This window comes from Lutjanus erythropterus, chromosome 15 (genome assembly GCF_056507025.1).
Source record: "Lutjanus erythropterus isolate fLutEry1 chromosome 15, fLutEry1.hap2, whole genome shotgun sequence".
Classification (NCBI taxonomy): domain Eukaryota; kingdom Metazoa; phylum Chordata; class Actinopteri; order Lutjaniformes; family Lutjanidae; genus Lutjanus; species Lutjanus erythropterus.
Genome location: NC_139331.1, coordinates 5,504,763 through 5,519,638, shown reverse-complemented (window position 1 = coordinate 5,519,638; position 14,876 = coordinate 5,504,763). Strand labels below are relative to the sequence as shown.

The 14,876-nt window shown below is 41.4% G+C and overlaps 1 protein-coding gene and 1 long non-coding RNA gene across 2 annotated transcripts in view; one reads left to right on the top strand and one right to left on the bottom strand.

The window, feature by feature from the left end:
- The window catches only part of LOC146313913 (uncharacterized), a 71,913-nt gene that overhangs the window by 19,608 nt on the left and 37,429 nt on the right, over positions 1-14,876 (bottom strand). The gene's annotated exons all lie outside the window — the stretch shown is intronic.
- lrfn2b (leucine rich repeat and fibronectin type III domain containing 2b) overlaps positions 7,712-14,876 on the top strand; it is a 244,637-nt gene continuing 237,472 nt past the window's right edge. The window contains exon 1 of the mRNA XM_084737953.1: positions 7,712-8,129. The gene's annotated coding sequence lies outside the window, so the exon portion shown is untranslated. The remainder of the gene's footprint in view (positions 8,130-14,876) is intronic.

The following is a 14,876-nucleotide window of genomic DNA, read 5'->3' as shown; positions in this document are numbered from 1 at the left end:
GTGAATAACACTGATTATCTCTTCATGGCACCTGTTAGTGGGTGAGATATATTAGACAGCAAGTGAACATTTTGTCCTCAAAGTTGATGTGTTAGAAGCAGGAAAAATGGACAAGTGTAAGGGTTTGAGCGAGTTTGACGAGGACCAAATTGTGATGGCTAGATGACTGAGTCAGAGCATCTCCAAAACTGCAGCTCTTGTTGGGAGTTCCCGGTCTGCAGTGGTCAGTATCTATCAAAAGTGGTCCAAGGAAGAAACAGTGGTGAACTGGTGACAGGGTCATGGGCAGCCAAGGGGGAAGCAAAGGCTGGTCCATGTGGTCCGATCCAACAGATGAGCTACTGTTGCTCAAGTTGCTGAAGAAGTTAATGCTGGTTCTGATAGAAAGGTGTCAGAATACACAGTGTATCACAGTTTGTTGTGTATGGGGCTGCGTAGGTGCAGACCAGTCAGGGTGTCCATGCTGACCCCTGTGCACCGCCGAAAGCACCAACATTGGACATGTGAGCATCAGAACTGGACCACAGAGCAATGGAAGGTGGCCTGGTCTGATGAATCATGTTTTCTTTTACATCTCATGGATGGCCGGGTGTGTGTGCATCGCTTACCTGGGGAACACATGGCACCAGGATGCACTATGGCAGGGGTGTTCAATTAAAATTCAAAGAAGTCCAGTTAGAGAAAATTTCCTAAAGCAAAGGTCCAGAACATCATAATGTCTAACATTCTCGAGTGGGCAGAACCAGTAAAATTTAATTATAATTTATTGATTATTCTGCCGATTAATCAAGTAATCAGATAAGAAATATTGCGTGTTCTGCATTTTTTTCTATTACATTACTTTTGCTTTATTTAAGAACAATGGAAATATACAAAAGAGAAGATAAGACAGGTCTATTAAATGAACAACTATAAATTGCTAAAGTAAAAATACTCTGCAAAGTAACTTTACTTTTAATGTAGATTTACTTTTACTGTTTTCACTTTACTTTTTACTTTTTTTTCCAAGGAAAAAGGTAAAAGTAAAGGTAGTAATGTCTGCAGAAACCACAAACAGAAGATGGAACAGTCACCAGAATATTTTGTTAACATGTTAAAATCACAACATTTTTCTTCTGGAGCAGGACAGATGCTCCCAGACCCCCAGAGGACAGGGGACTGGTTTACCAACATGACACCCTTTTCTCCTCTTACGAGTTTGCAGGTCTGTATTTAGTCATCAAAAAATAACAATAAGAATACCATTAAAGTACAACAACAGCAATAAAAATGTTGATTTTTCAAAAAAGGAAACAATAACATGCACAATTTTTAAATTGTAATTAAGTAAAAACACTAATACCACAATGTAAAAATACCTAAGTAAAGAATGTGAGTATTTTTTCCATCACAGCAGGTCAGTGATCAGTGTTTCAGTGACTCTGTGGATCAGTGAATAGTGTTTTATTTATGGCGGCCCGCCACATTAAAAACATCGGCACCATGACATGATTTTCTATTTTTGGAGCTGCGCATCTTTTTCGGTCGTGTCTAGAAGGTAACTATTTATTTGCACAACTCTCGCGAGATTTGTGCTCGTTATTTCTACTAAAATAATCAAACTCGCGCGATCTTTCGCGGGTCTAGGGTTCCCTTCTAGACATGACCCTCTCTGTCTCTCTGTCAAACTAATGACAGCAGACTGTCTGTAAACAACACGATGTTACACTCTGCAGTGTTTCACACAAAGACTTTATTTGTGTGGACACACAGGTTTAGTTTGTCACCAATTTTGGCATTTTTTTTTTTTTTAATCAGTCCGAGAGGACGACGGTATCAGTGATTGATTAGTGATCAGTCTGCCCTCCTCTCCTCCCTCACCTGTTCACTCTGCTGTGAGAAGGTCTGAAAGTTTCTCACAGAGAAACACAGACTCTCCTGTTTTACGTATAGGCCTCCTTATACAGTTGTTTAATTTTCTAAGTGCATCTGGTTGGTGTCGATGTCATTAACCATCACGTTAGTTTCTGTTGTAATAAACTCCATCATTAACAACAGTCTCCTCCACACGCAGCTTCTCTGCAGTTGGTCTGTGTGTTTCCTGATCAGATAAACCAGCGCCGGAAAGACTAGAAAAGTTGCGCCAGTTAAAATAGAAGCGTCCCGTCAAAATTTAAAATCTATTAATAATTTATTGGTTATAGGTCCGGGTCCATATAGGAGGCGTGTGGGTCCAGACTCGGACCGCGGTCCGCCATTTGGGGACCCCTGCACTATGGTAAGAAGGCAAACCGGCGGAGGCAATGAGGCAATGTTCTGCTGGGAAACCTTGGGTCCTGCCATCCATGTGGATGTTACTGTGACACATACCACCTACCTAAGCATTGTTGCAGACCATGTACAGCCTTTCATGGAAACAGTTTTCCCTGACGACTGTGGCCTCTTTCAGCAGGATAATGCACTGTGCCACAAAGCAAAAACGGTTCAGGAATGGTTTGAGGAGCACAACAATGAGTTTGAGGTGTTGACTTGGCCTCCAGATTCCCCAGATCTCAATCCAGTTGAGCATCTGTGACATCTGTGTCCGATCCATGGAGGCCCCACCTCACATTTTACAGGACTTAAAGGATCTGCTGCTAACATCTTGGTGCCAAATACCACAGCACACCTTCAGGGGTCTAGTGGAGTCCATGTCTCGACAGGTCAGGGTTGTTTTGGTGCCAAAAGGGGGACCAAGACAATATTAGGCAGGTGGTCATGATGTTATGCCTGATTGGTGTATGAAGACCATGTCTTAAAGACACGTGGACTGAGGATTGTGTCCACTGATCTCAACCATAACCAAAAACAGGTCAAAAGTTGGAGAATGGACCACTAAATGGACAATCATAACCCTTAAACCAACACTTATACAAACAGCTTTGTCTTAATGAAATGACTTAGCTGTGACCTCATGACATATATATTAATTAACATCTTTATCAACCATAGAGTATTTAGTTCCTTAATTAACAGTAAGATGAATGTTAGTCTAACAGTTACTTAATTATTTTTATTGTATCAAATAACTGTTAGTTAATGTAAACTGCTGTATTAATATGAATAGCATCTTTATAAACTGTTAAATATTCTACAAATTAAAACCTTTAAGTTAACATGAACACATTAGTTAACGATGACTAGACACAGTAGTTAATTGTTAATTAACTGTTAGTTAATGCATTTTACTTTATTAACCTTAAAAGTGTCTTTATAAGTTGTTAAATAATCTAGAATTAATACCTTAGTTAACTGGAACACATCAGTAAGTGATAGCAGACACATTAGTGAACTGTTAATTAAGTGTTAGTTAATTCATATGATCTATTACTGTTAATAATAAACTTTTAAATCTAGAAATTAATACCTTAGTTAATATAAAAACATTAGTAAGTGATGAGTAGACAATTTGTTAACTAATAGTTAGTTAATGTGTATTACTTTGTTAATATTAATAGCATCTTTATGAACTCTTAAAATTGAATGAATTTGTTTACATCAACACAGTAAATTAGGACAAGACACATTAATTAACTGTTAATTAACTGTGATTTAATGCAGTGTGGTCAGTTAATGCTTATTACCGCCTCAACTAATGTTTACTAAGTAACCCAGATTGTATAAATGACTACATACAAAGCTACACATTTATGAGAAGTACTTTACAAAAACAGAGTCTGGCAGGTAAAAGGTATATTTTCTGTCTATCGGGGTGTCATATGAATTCACAGAGAAGATGGACTGCCAGCAATCACCCAGTATATGAGGTTTGATGGTGACAAACTATGACAACTCCACTCCAATGGAGCCTCACTCAGACAGGAGGAGTGGGCCTCTGTGTGTATGTGTGTGTGTGTGTGTGTGTGTGTGTGTGTGTGTGTGTGTGTGTGTGTGTGTGTGTGTGTGTGTGTGTGTGTGTGTGTGTGTGTGGACTTTGAGAGTCGAATTCCCCGCAGGCTCGTGCAGGAGCTTTTGGACCGTTTCTGTTTGTGTAAGAGCTTTCACATTTTTGTGGCACTCCATTCAAAGACTTCTGAGTCCACAGCAGGAGAGCCTGGGAATTCACTGATTCCTCTCTTCCTACGAGGTTTATTGTAAAATGAAAGTGCATTAGAGATTAGCTTTCACACTCAGTCAGTGCTGCTGGGACCTCCACACATCCTGTCACAGTACAAGACAAAGCTCTTCTCTTTGCACTATTCAAAACCTCCAGTTTCCTCTTGCAGGGTTTAGGAGGCTGACAGAACTCCGTAAGCCAAGATGTGAAAACAATAATAATCCACCTTTGAACAGAAAATGTTTAAATGTCACCTATCACATTTCATAATGTATGTAAATAGCTAAAAACAGCTGTCTGCCATGCTGCATGAATAATCCTGTGTTTAGCACTACATTCTTTTTTTATCCCACAATGCTTCAGCCTGCTGCCATCTTACTATTTAAGTTGCATTGAAATATTTTCTTTTACTAACAATGAATCAAATGACTGTGTAATGTGAAATGTACCACTTTTGATCACATATGTTTAGTTATACATTAAAGGAGCAATATATATCCAGCCTCCTTATATGTCAGGAAACAACTATTTGGCCGTGCGTGCACGTTGCTGCATGTGAATTTCTTTCTGTCTTTCTCTGCATCTGTTTTCAACATGGTGGCCTGGTGAGTAACTTTCTCATATTGCAGCTAAGTGGTCACTAAAATATGTTTCTAAGAACATTTTAGGTGAGATTTTGTGCGAGATGCAGTAACAGAATCTTCATATTTAATCAATGCTGCCTAGTTTGACAGTTTGATTTGAGTTTTGTGACTCTCCGTTGGAAACCGGAGCCAAAATTGCAGCTGCCTGGTCACAATCCTTCTTGTATTACATATCAACTGTGCACTAAAATATGTTTCTAGAAACATTTTGGTTTGAGAACTGGGAAATTCTGTAACATAATTTAATCCACATTTGATCAGCGCCGTTTAGTTTGACAGTTTGATCTGAGTTTGGTGAGAAGTACGTGTTCAGATGTTGCTTTCTATTTTTCTCCCCATTTACTGAGAACACAAGGCAAGCATTTGTTTGCGTCTGAGATGCTTGTGCTGTACTGCGACCTCTAGTGGCCAAGAATGTTGCAACCTACAACATGCAGAACGCAACCCTGCAAGGCAAATATCATCTGGACGTGTGTGTGAAGACTGAACTGAGTCTCCTGCATTAAAGTCAGACATCCACTGCGCAGACCTCCACAACATTACTCTCTGCTTCACTATATAAAGGCCACACCAGGCCTAATTCCTGCTTTGCCATTCAGTGTTTAACCTGACATGCCAGAAATCTTACTTAGAAACTGTTTGGATAAGGGCAGGCACTTTCAAAAAACACTTGGCAGGTGATTGGATGAGCCATCTGTATCACGTCTAACATCGGCTAACGTAAACCAATTGCTCTTCTTTCAATGAAGAAATACTCTCCAGTTCTGATATCTGATGCTATCACAGTGTGATGCTAACCTCTGCAGGGGCCGCCATTGTTTGTTCGAGACAAATCACTTCCACAGACGCCTCTTGGTGTCGTCACACCCAAAACCACACCTGTAGCTGCCAGCAGTCGCTCCTAGGACACTGATTGGCTGCTCCACTTTTGATGCAGACACAAACTGATAACCTGAAGCCTGGCAAGATGGATTCTCATGTGACCTCCAAATCAAGCCGCTTGCAAAAATAATGAAGTGCCAAATCTCGCAATATGGACAAACTTGCAAGAAAATTGGAAATTCCAACATTCTAAACAACTTTCTTATAGAAAACAACTACATGCTAATAGTTTTTACTACATGGTGACAATTCTGTACTTAAAAGAGAGCTCCACTGATTTTACACCAATAATGATGATGATTTTTAAAGTCTGTTTAGAGGTGTTGTGGGGTACTACTGCATGTGAAAAAATTGTCTAAAGCCTTTAGTGATCAGATTTATGTTATTTTGTTCACATAGACATGTTAACAACTGCAGATTTGATGATTTATTACCTTTTTTAATGTCTTTTGAATATTCTTTGGCATTTATTGGACAGCAGAGGCAGACAGATGTGGAGATATGACATGCAGCAAAGGTCACCAGCCTTAATAGAGCCAAAGGCATCTTCTTCAGTTTCAAAACTTAAAGTCAGCTATCAGAAATTAGTCAGTGGAATTTAAACCACGTAACTTCAGGTAAGTGAAATATTCCGGTGACATATTTTTCCCCAGACCTGTGGTGCTACTTATCCACATAGATTTTTTGGGTGTGAGTTGCAGATTTTTGGATATATTGTGTTTGTCTTCTCTCCAATATAATGGGACTAAATTGCACTTGGCTTTGGGTGCTCAAAGCACCAAAAAATAAATAAATAAATAAATAAAATACATTTGAAAAATTGAAAACCAGCATCTCTTTCCAAAAATCATGACCCCGCTACCAAAGATAATCAAACGACCTTGTTGTGAGCACTTTCATGTGGGAACTACTTTTTTTAAATTAGAAAAAAAATAGCTCCTTACATGAAACTGCTCCCAACAAGGTCTGATTTTTGAAAAGAAAAACTGGTTTTGAATTTTTCAAATGGATTTTTTTTTTTTAGCTTTGAGCACCACAAGTTAGCCACTTAGCCCCTTTATACTTAACAGAAGGCAGACATCTCTACAGCTGATATCTCCAAAACTCTGCAACACCACACCAAAAATAATCTAGGGGTTGGAAACTGGTGCAGCTTTATCAAAATGCACCTTTTATTGACTAACGGCTTCACTAGTTAATCAATCAGTTACTAATGCTGTATTGAGTTGAATTTCACAACGCAGCGAAAATAGCCAATACTGAATGTAAACGCAGCTAGATTAAAGGGACAGTTCATCCCAAAATAAAAAATACATATTTTCCCCCTGGCATATAGAGCTATTTATCCATCTAGATTTTTTTTGGTGTGAGTTGCAGAGTTTCTGTTCAGTATAAAGGGACTAAGTGCCACTCAACTTATGGTGCTCAGAACTACTTGCTTTCAAATAGAAAAAAAAAGTAGTTTATCTTGAGCATTACGTTGAGTAAACAGGTCATGATTTTTGAAAAGCGACTGCTTTCAAATGCATTTTTTTTGGCACCCAAGTGCCATTTAGTCCCATCACATGCTGGAGAGAAGACATATCTCTACAGCTGATATCTCCAAAACTCTGCAACTCACAACAAAAAAATCAAGCTGGATGAATAGCACTACAGGCCAGGGATAAAATATGTATTTTTGACTTTGGGGTGAACTGTCCCTTTAATGCAGCTGTGTTTACATTATGTCTACATTATTCAGCACAGGCTGCGTTATGAAATGTAAGTCTATACAACATCAGTAACTGACTGATTAACCATTAATGACGCATTTCGTTAATAAAGGGTGCGTTCTGACAAAGTTGCACCAGTTTCTAACCCTGTTTTGCAATAAATCCTGGTTTACGATCATCATGTTATAACCGCTGCTGCTGTTATTATGCTCTATGTGAGTGTGATATAAGACGCTCAGTGTTTGCATTTGAAATGTGTCACATGTCGGTGTGTTTGAGTCCATCTGCCGTCTGTCTCCGTCTCTGTGTGTGTGTGTGTGTGTGTGTGTGTGTCTGTGGGGCGCAGTCAGTGCAGACTGCAGGTATTTGCAGTCACATCAAAACGCAGACTACAGCGCAGCGCGGAGATTTTCTTTTTATTCCGCTCCACCACCGGGATATTATCTTCTCCTCTGCCTGTCAGCAGCGCGGTGTGAGTGGATGTTTATTCCAGAACAGAAACACTCGGTGAAAGTTTATTCCTGCTCCTCCGCGTTCTTAAACTTGCAGCAGGCACGTTAGGATGTGATCGATGCGCGGAGCCGCTGGAGTTGTTGGCTCGGCTGTAGTGCTCTCAGAGCGGCGGAGCGGAGCGGAGAGGAGCGCGCCGAGCTCCGTCCTCACGCGCAAAGGGGAACGATCCGGGGACCACAAATCCGGGGAATGGAAATTACAAACGGTGTTGGAATTAATGCTGAAGTGAAAACTACAATGTGTTGATTATCTGATCATCTGCTGGACAGACAGACAGACCGTGTGAAGCGCCTGACAGAGGAGGTAAGAAGTCGCAGTGAGTCACACAGTGACTCCTCTATAATCTGGACTGTGTGGATGTGGACGCTGTAACTTCACTCTACATTTTAACTGCCTGATACGTTGTGTTATCTATGCATGTAGCCTTCAAGAGATGTTGCAGCAGGGAATCTGTTCTTCTGTGTGTTAACTGGTCAAACTGTTTTCGTTTTGTGTCTGATCACCACCATGTCTGCTCCGCCTTTATCACAGTGCCCTATTTAGCTCAGATGGACTCTGGGATCCGAGCAGTGGTCAATTATTACCCCCTATACAGGATCCCAGGCTGATGTTAACGTAGATGACACACAGCACCTCTCTGCTGCCCTGTCATTCAGCTCCATTCAACTTAATGTTGCAGATAAATGAAATACAGTTCAGTCAATATCTTATGTCAATACTCATGTAGTCTCAGAGTGTGTTTTCCAGAGGCAGGCGGTCCTAATGGGTTGGAAAAACACATGAAACTCGTACAGCATGTCCTTGCAATGATCAGATCAGCCACTGGTGGACTCAGGTGGGGGGCAGGCGGGGGCAATCCCCGCATCCGTGCCCCCGAGTCAGAAAAAACGCAGGAAAATTGCCCCCTTGGATGCTCTCGTGGTGGTTAAAACGCGCTGAAGTGCCCTCTAGGGTAGGTGTGTCACAGTGGCCACAGTGTTGAAATGCTGCGCTATTGACAAGCCGACCAGGCAATGGCTGTTTTACACTTTAATGTCTGTTACAGGAATGAATCGATGTTTCAAAAAATTCAACAAGCAAAATGAGGAGCAGCAATGGTTGAAGTTCAAGGATGGATCGATACCGACTACCTGTGACCTGATTTTAAACTTGAGAGCTGTATGTTTTATGTGATTTATTTATTTATTTATTTTACTGTTTATTTCATAGGATAACCTGTGGGAATATTTAACGGACAGTCAAGCCTCATTTGAAGCCAATCATTTAACAAGAGTAGTAGGTTGGATGCATGTTTTATGTTGTTTTGTTGTCTATTTTGTAGGTTAATCTGTTAACTTGGTGTTAGCTACTCCCACAGGCTGGGGCGATGTTGGACTAATGTTATAATATTGAGGGACAGTCAAGAGAAACTGTCAATGTTAAACCTCATTTGAAGCAACTAAACGAGCAGTACGTCGGATGTCTGCGACTTTTTGTTCATGTCGGGTTTTGTGGAAGTTTATACTGTAGTGCAAGCTGCATTAGCATTAGTTGTGTTGTTGTACAGAAGCTTGCTCATTACTCCTCACACCACTGAGTGTGTTTGTGTTGTTGTATGCAGATGTACTTGTTAGACATGCCCTGAAAGTAACCATTTAGCTACATGTGAAAAAGAAAAGGTTAAACTGCAGGGATTCATTTGCATCATTGTGTGACTATGACTGGCACCTAGCAGGTACCATAAAGGTGCCTGGAAGTTCACTTACTGTTACAGCACCAAAGTACTTAATTTATCAGAAATGAAGTAATTTGCAAAAAAACAAACTAAAGAATGGCGTCAACAGCCTGCCACTTACTGCGCTTTTGAGCCTACCGGAATGACTTAGGGATGAAATTCTATCAGCGCGACAAAGCTACTCTAGGGTGGCTCTATGTCTAAGAAAATGTGATGCAGTGCCCTCCAAGGTGCCCTCCAGTGGAGAAAACACGATGCAGTGCCATAAGCTGCCCTAAATGCTAGGAAATTAGTTGGCCTCTATGTGCCTCTAAATGCTTTAGTTAATAGTTCCCTGGAGCAACATGTAAGCAATGGTTGTGCAGAAAAGAGTACAGCAGTCCAAATAGTGAGTTGGAGTCATAAACTACATTAATTAGGTCAAAAACCTGTGTAATATACTATCTATGGTTGAAGCGAGTTGTTTTCCCCTGCCTCCTACTCCTCCCCAGACACAGGCAGGCTGCAGGAGTGTAAACCGACAATAACAAGCGACAAGTCCTCCACTATAAGTTGATCAGCTGTTTATAACTGTCAGTTGTCTGTCAAAGTCAAGTCCATTATCCTGAAAACAAAAGCCAACTGCTCTGAAATAACACACTCTGGGCTGCCCGTCTCACTGCCTGCCAAACTCCATTAACATTTTGCTCAGTTTAATAGTTATAAACATCTACGCCTTCCACAAGATTATTAATGATTTGCCACGACACATAAACAGACACCCTTTTGGCAAAAAATCAGCATTAATTTCAACTCTGATTGACATGAAACAGACATACAAAACAGTTATTCTGGTCCAGAATAGATATTTCAAAGGAGGCGGCTGCGGCTGCAGCTTTCATGTGAGGTAAAGCGAGTTTTTCAACTGAATGTTTCCTTGATGTCTGACACATCGTGGTCATTTTATGATTTATTACACTCAATATATTACATATTTCTTTTTAAAGTCACAATCTAAAGCAGGGATTGGGACTTTTTCCACAATAAATGTATGACTTTGTTCGACACACTGGTGCCCCACCACATATAGCTAGTGCGATTTTAATTTTCACCCCTGCTCCTCAACAGTCAAGAGTCCACCACTGAGATCAGCTGATTCAAACCCAGCAGAGGCCTGATGCAGCAGGTGAACGTGCCTCAGGACAATCTGCTGTTTGATCATATTTGCAGCTTGATTATTGAACATTGTGCACATTTGAAATTCTCCTTTCTTGTCTCGCTGTGGCCGTGGTGGCTAAGAACTGAGAATGTGTGGCCTTTATCTCGACACTTAACGGTGTCGCGACCTTGACTTTTCCCATGCTTCTTGATCAGGTAACCGTGTGGGCCGGTGTTGGGGGGGCAGGAGCTGAATAATGCATGTCCTTGTATGTCCCTCTGTGGTGAGCTAGCTGCAGATGGGGGGGCTGCTGGCTGGAAGTTGTTTACGGGGCCGAGGCAGAGGATTGGGGATGTATAGGTGAAGCAGCACGCCAAGCGAGGGAACCTCCAGTCCTAATCCTACTGTCTACTAAGAGATGACCTTTGCCTCACGCGGATTAGAGCCATACTCTAATTGACTTACCATTAACCCTTCCAACACATATTTTGGTGTCATGCTAGAGGTGGCTGAGCTGCAGCACCGTGTCCTGATTGTTGGAGGGGGGAGGGGACATTAATCTACCTCGTCGTCCATCGCTGAGTTCCCAGGCTGGGCGCCACAGTGAAACTGCTAATCCCTCGGTAATCATAGCTTAAATCTGTCAGAGCTATGACTTGTTTTACCTCACTGGTGCACTAAATGGAATAAGAGTGAGAATGCTCGACTGTAAAGCATGAAATGTGTCACGAGGGAGCCAAGTTATTTTGTCTTTCATATTCCAGTGTTGCAGAAAGTGTCATGTCAGAATGTCTTATATCCCTGGTATTGTTCCAGCTCATCACTGGGGATCTAGTAAATACTGGTCTCAATTATCTCCGCTGTAATTCAGCTCTGATGACAGTATTAGTACCTCTCCTGAGAAGAGATGAGTTGTGTTTGTGGGTTTATTTTGCAGCTAAATATCCTGTGAGCTCAGTGGTGACCAGGTTGGTCTTTGGGTTCTGAAATAATACCTTCTCTAAGCAGCCCCTGGGCCTCTCAGCGGATCTGCTGGCTATAAATAATGGCACATATGTCACCATGCTCTTGGCTGACGTACACTAAGCCCCGCGCTGAGCTCCATAGGGACCAGCAGAGAGCTGCGCCTCAGTCTTCACCGAGGCCTGGACGCGGACCACAGCACGTCTCACGCTTTACCGACATCCTCTCGAGCAGCGGTCTCATTTTGTTCCTGCCTCTCTGTCATCTCTGCTCATCATCTCTCTCTCCGGTCATTCACTGAATCAGCCTCCACCTCCACCTCCACCTCCTCCTCCTCCTCCTCCTCCTCCTCCTCTCCCCATGCAGCCTGTGCAGAGATGGAAGGGCGGCATTAGTAACAGCTTGTTTGTTTAACGGTGTCTTATGTGCTGTGAGGAGTCCAATGACTGTGAGCAGCAGGAGACAGGGACACATTGAAACCAGTCGTTGAGTCATCAACTCATAGAAACAGCTCAGTCATGGACACACATGAATCATAAGCCTGTTTTACACAGAGATCCCACAGTACTGTCATAAAAAAGATCCGTTTTTACTCCGGCTTTGATTTTTTACACTGACCCAAACAACACCAAATAACCAAATACTGCTGACAACTACCACTATTAACAATTAATCTGCCGCTTATATTCACAATTAATTGTTCAATCTATAAAATGGCAAAAATTGACCACCAAACAGTACAAAACCCAAAAATTCTTCATGCACTGCCATAAATGACAAAGAAAAGCAGCAAATCCTCAAATTTAAGAAGCTGCAACCAGCAAATGTTTGACATTTTTTCAATTAACTGATTATCAAAATAGTCACTTGGCAACTAATTTTCTGTTGCTTTTCTGTGATAGCATGCTGGGGTTGAAGAAGCAAAAGAGTTCTTATGCATAGACATGCACTGACTGCAATTTTCTTGGCTGATTCCACTTCCTGATTTGTTTATGGGTCCGACCTGTCCATTCAAATTTTTCTCTAAGAACTATAATTGACAGAATACATAAACATTTTTCTAACTTTTCTTTAATGTAAAATAAAACTGGATATTCATAACAAAACACTGACTATTAAATTGCATTTTCTCCAGTTCTCCTGGTTAAAGCCAGGTCTCATGATATTAAGATTATGTACGAGAGGGGAGAATGATCTTGCAAGATCTCGTATGATTTCATGTGATCTCGTTGAAGCAGATGTAAAAAAACCTTTGCAGTGAGAAAAACGGAAGCAGAAGTTATAAACTGTGTCTCCTTGTAGACTTTCTGTCGTTTCTTTATCCTGTTTTTGGAATCTATTGCAAATGCCGACTTCACACAAGCATGTGTCTGAGTGTGTGCAACTGTGACCAGTCCTGTTGTGGCTGTGACGTTACCGTCTGTGTCCTTGAGCACAGGATGTGACTATCATGTGGAGCATGTGTGAAGATGACTGGTACAGAATTGGACATGTGGATATGTGGCGCTGACTGGTCAGGCTGAACACCGTCTGGTTCTGGTCTCTGGACTGTTGATGAGTGTAACCCGAGTTACATGCAAGACAACAGCTTCAGCATCTAGTATGACCACATAATACGCACCAGGCAACAACAATACTTTCTAAACATTAACAATGGTTTTGATCATCACTGTGATAGGACGCTTGATCTATGCTTGGAAAGAAAGGAGCTGCTGGACCTTGTCTCCCCAATTTGCAGACATTTTCAATTGTTCTACTTCTTTGTGTAAGCTGCTAACTGCTACTATCTGCTTTTTAAAAAAAATTGCAACACATCATAACACATCATTACACAAATGTTTAGTAGTGACATGATTCTTAAGGGATGAGGTTGAAAGAAAATCCAAATCTGGGACAAGAATTTGAGGTAAACTTGGGGTAAAGCATGGGTGGAACCGATGGTTAATCAAATACAGAGAATCCACCATTGTCAAATTTAGTAACTGTTCTGGAGCTTTTGATAGCGTCACACAATCTTCCATCCACATGGAATTATTTCTATACCTTTAAAGACTTTTCTTAAAGAACTCTCATCCATATTATCCAATGTTAAGAGCCAATATTCATTGTCAGCCCGCAGAGAAACAGAATAGTGTCTTCCCAGTGAAAGCAGAAATGTGTATCCCATCACGTGTGTGCTTATGTGTGAACATGTGAGCCACTTCAAGAAACTGAAAATTTATAACTGTAAAACACTAAGTAAACTTTTTATAAATGTCATACTCAATGCTTCTGTTTGAGCAGAGATAAGTAATATCCTGAAATATTACAAGAATACTACAGGCAGCAGTGTGTCTTGATACACGTTGCTACTTGTCACTTTGATAAAGAAGGTGAAGAGACTCTATGGAGTGCTTTATACAGGCTACAATATAAACTGACAGCAGAGCGAGACTCAGAGAAAAAGGCGTGGTTACAAACCCGTCGGCTACTTTAGCACCATGGATTTATTTTGGGAGCGTTTTGCTGACATGTCACAGTTGTTCTCAGCCTTTCTGAATCACAGTCTTCATTTCCCATTATGCTTGGTGGACTGAGTAGTTTACATTTGCTAATTTACTTCAGTGCTTGCAAATGAATGCAAGGGGTATGATTCGGGGGGCATTTTGCCTTTTTTAAAGCAGAAAATAGACAGGAAATAAGGGTGAGAGGGCATAAACAAACAAAGGTCCCTGGTTGGACTTGAACCAGTACAGTAAAGCAATTTGCACTTTCAGCAACTTAGACCTTCGCCCACCAGGATGCCTCAATCTGGTGCTTATGTTTGCAATCATTAATGTGGCTATCACAAATGGCTAATGACTCACAAAAGGCTAAAAAGCATCAGATTAACAAAAATGTGTCAGTATCATGGGCAGTACATTACTGTATACATACAGCAATCGTCAACAAAGACTATAAAAATCAATTACTACAAGGGGGGAGCCCTGTTGTCATGTTTCTGATTGGTAATGCAGAGACAAACTTGGCTTCAGCCAGACGCAGCCTTGCTGGCAGAGCTAGCAGGGGTGCCCCTGTGGTGCCCTGCGGCCGGTGTTGCTTTAATGTCACAGTTAGCCTGACCTACTGTTGTGACGGTCAGTAAAGGAGCAGCCACTGAGTCAGTTACAGCTGCCAGGCGCCAGGCTGGTGGGAATAAAAGGCTGGAGGTAGAAAGGGCGACGCACAGCGGGACTGTGCTCCGTCCACTCCCCCC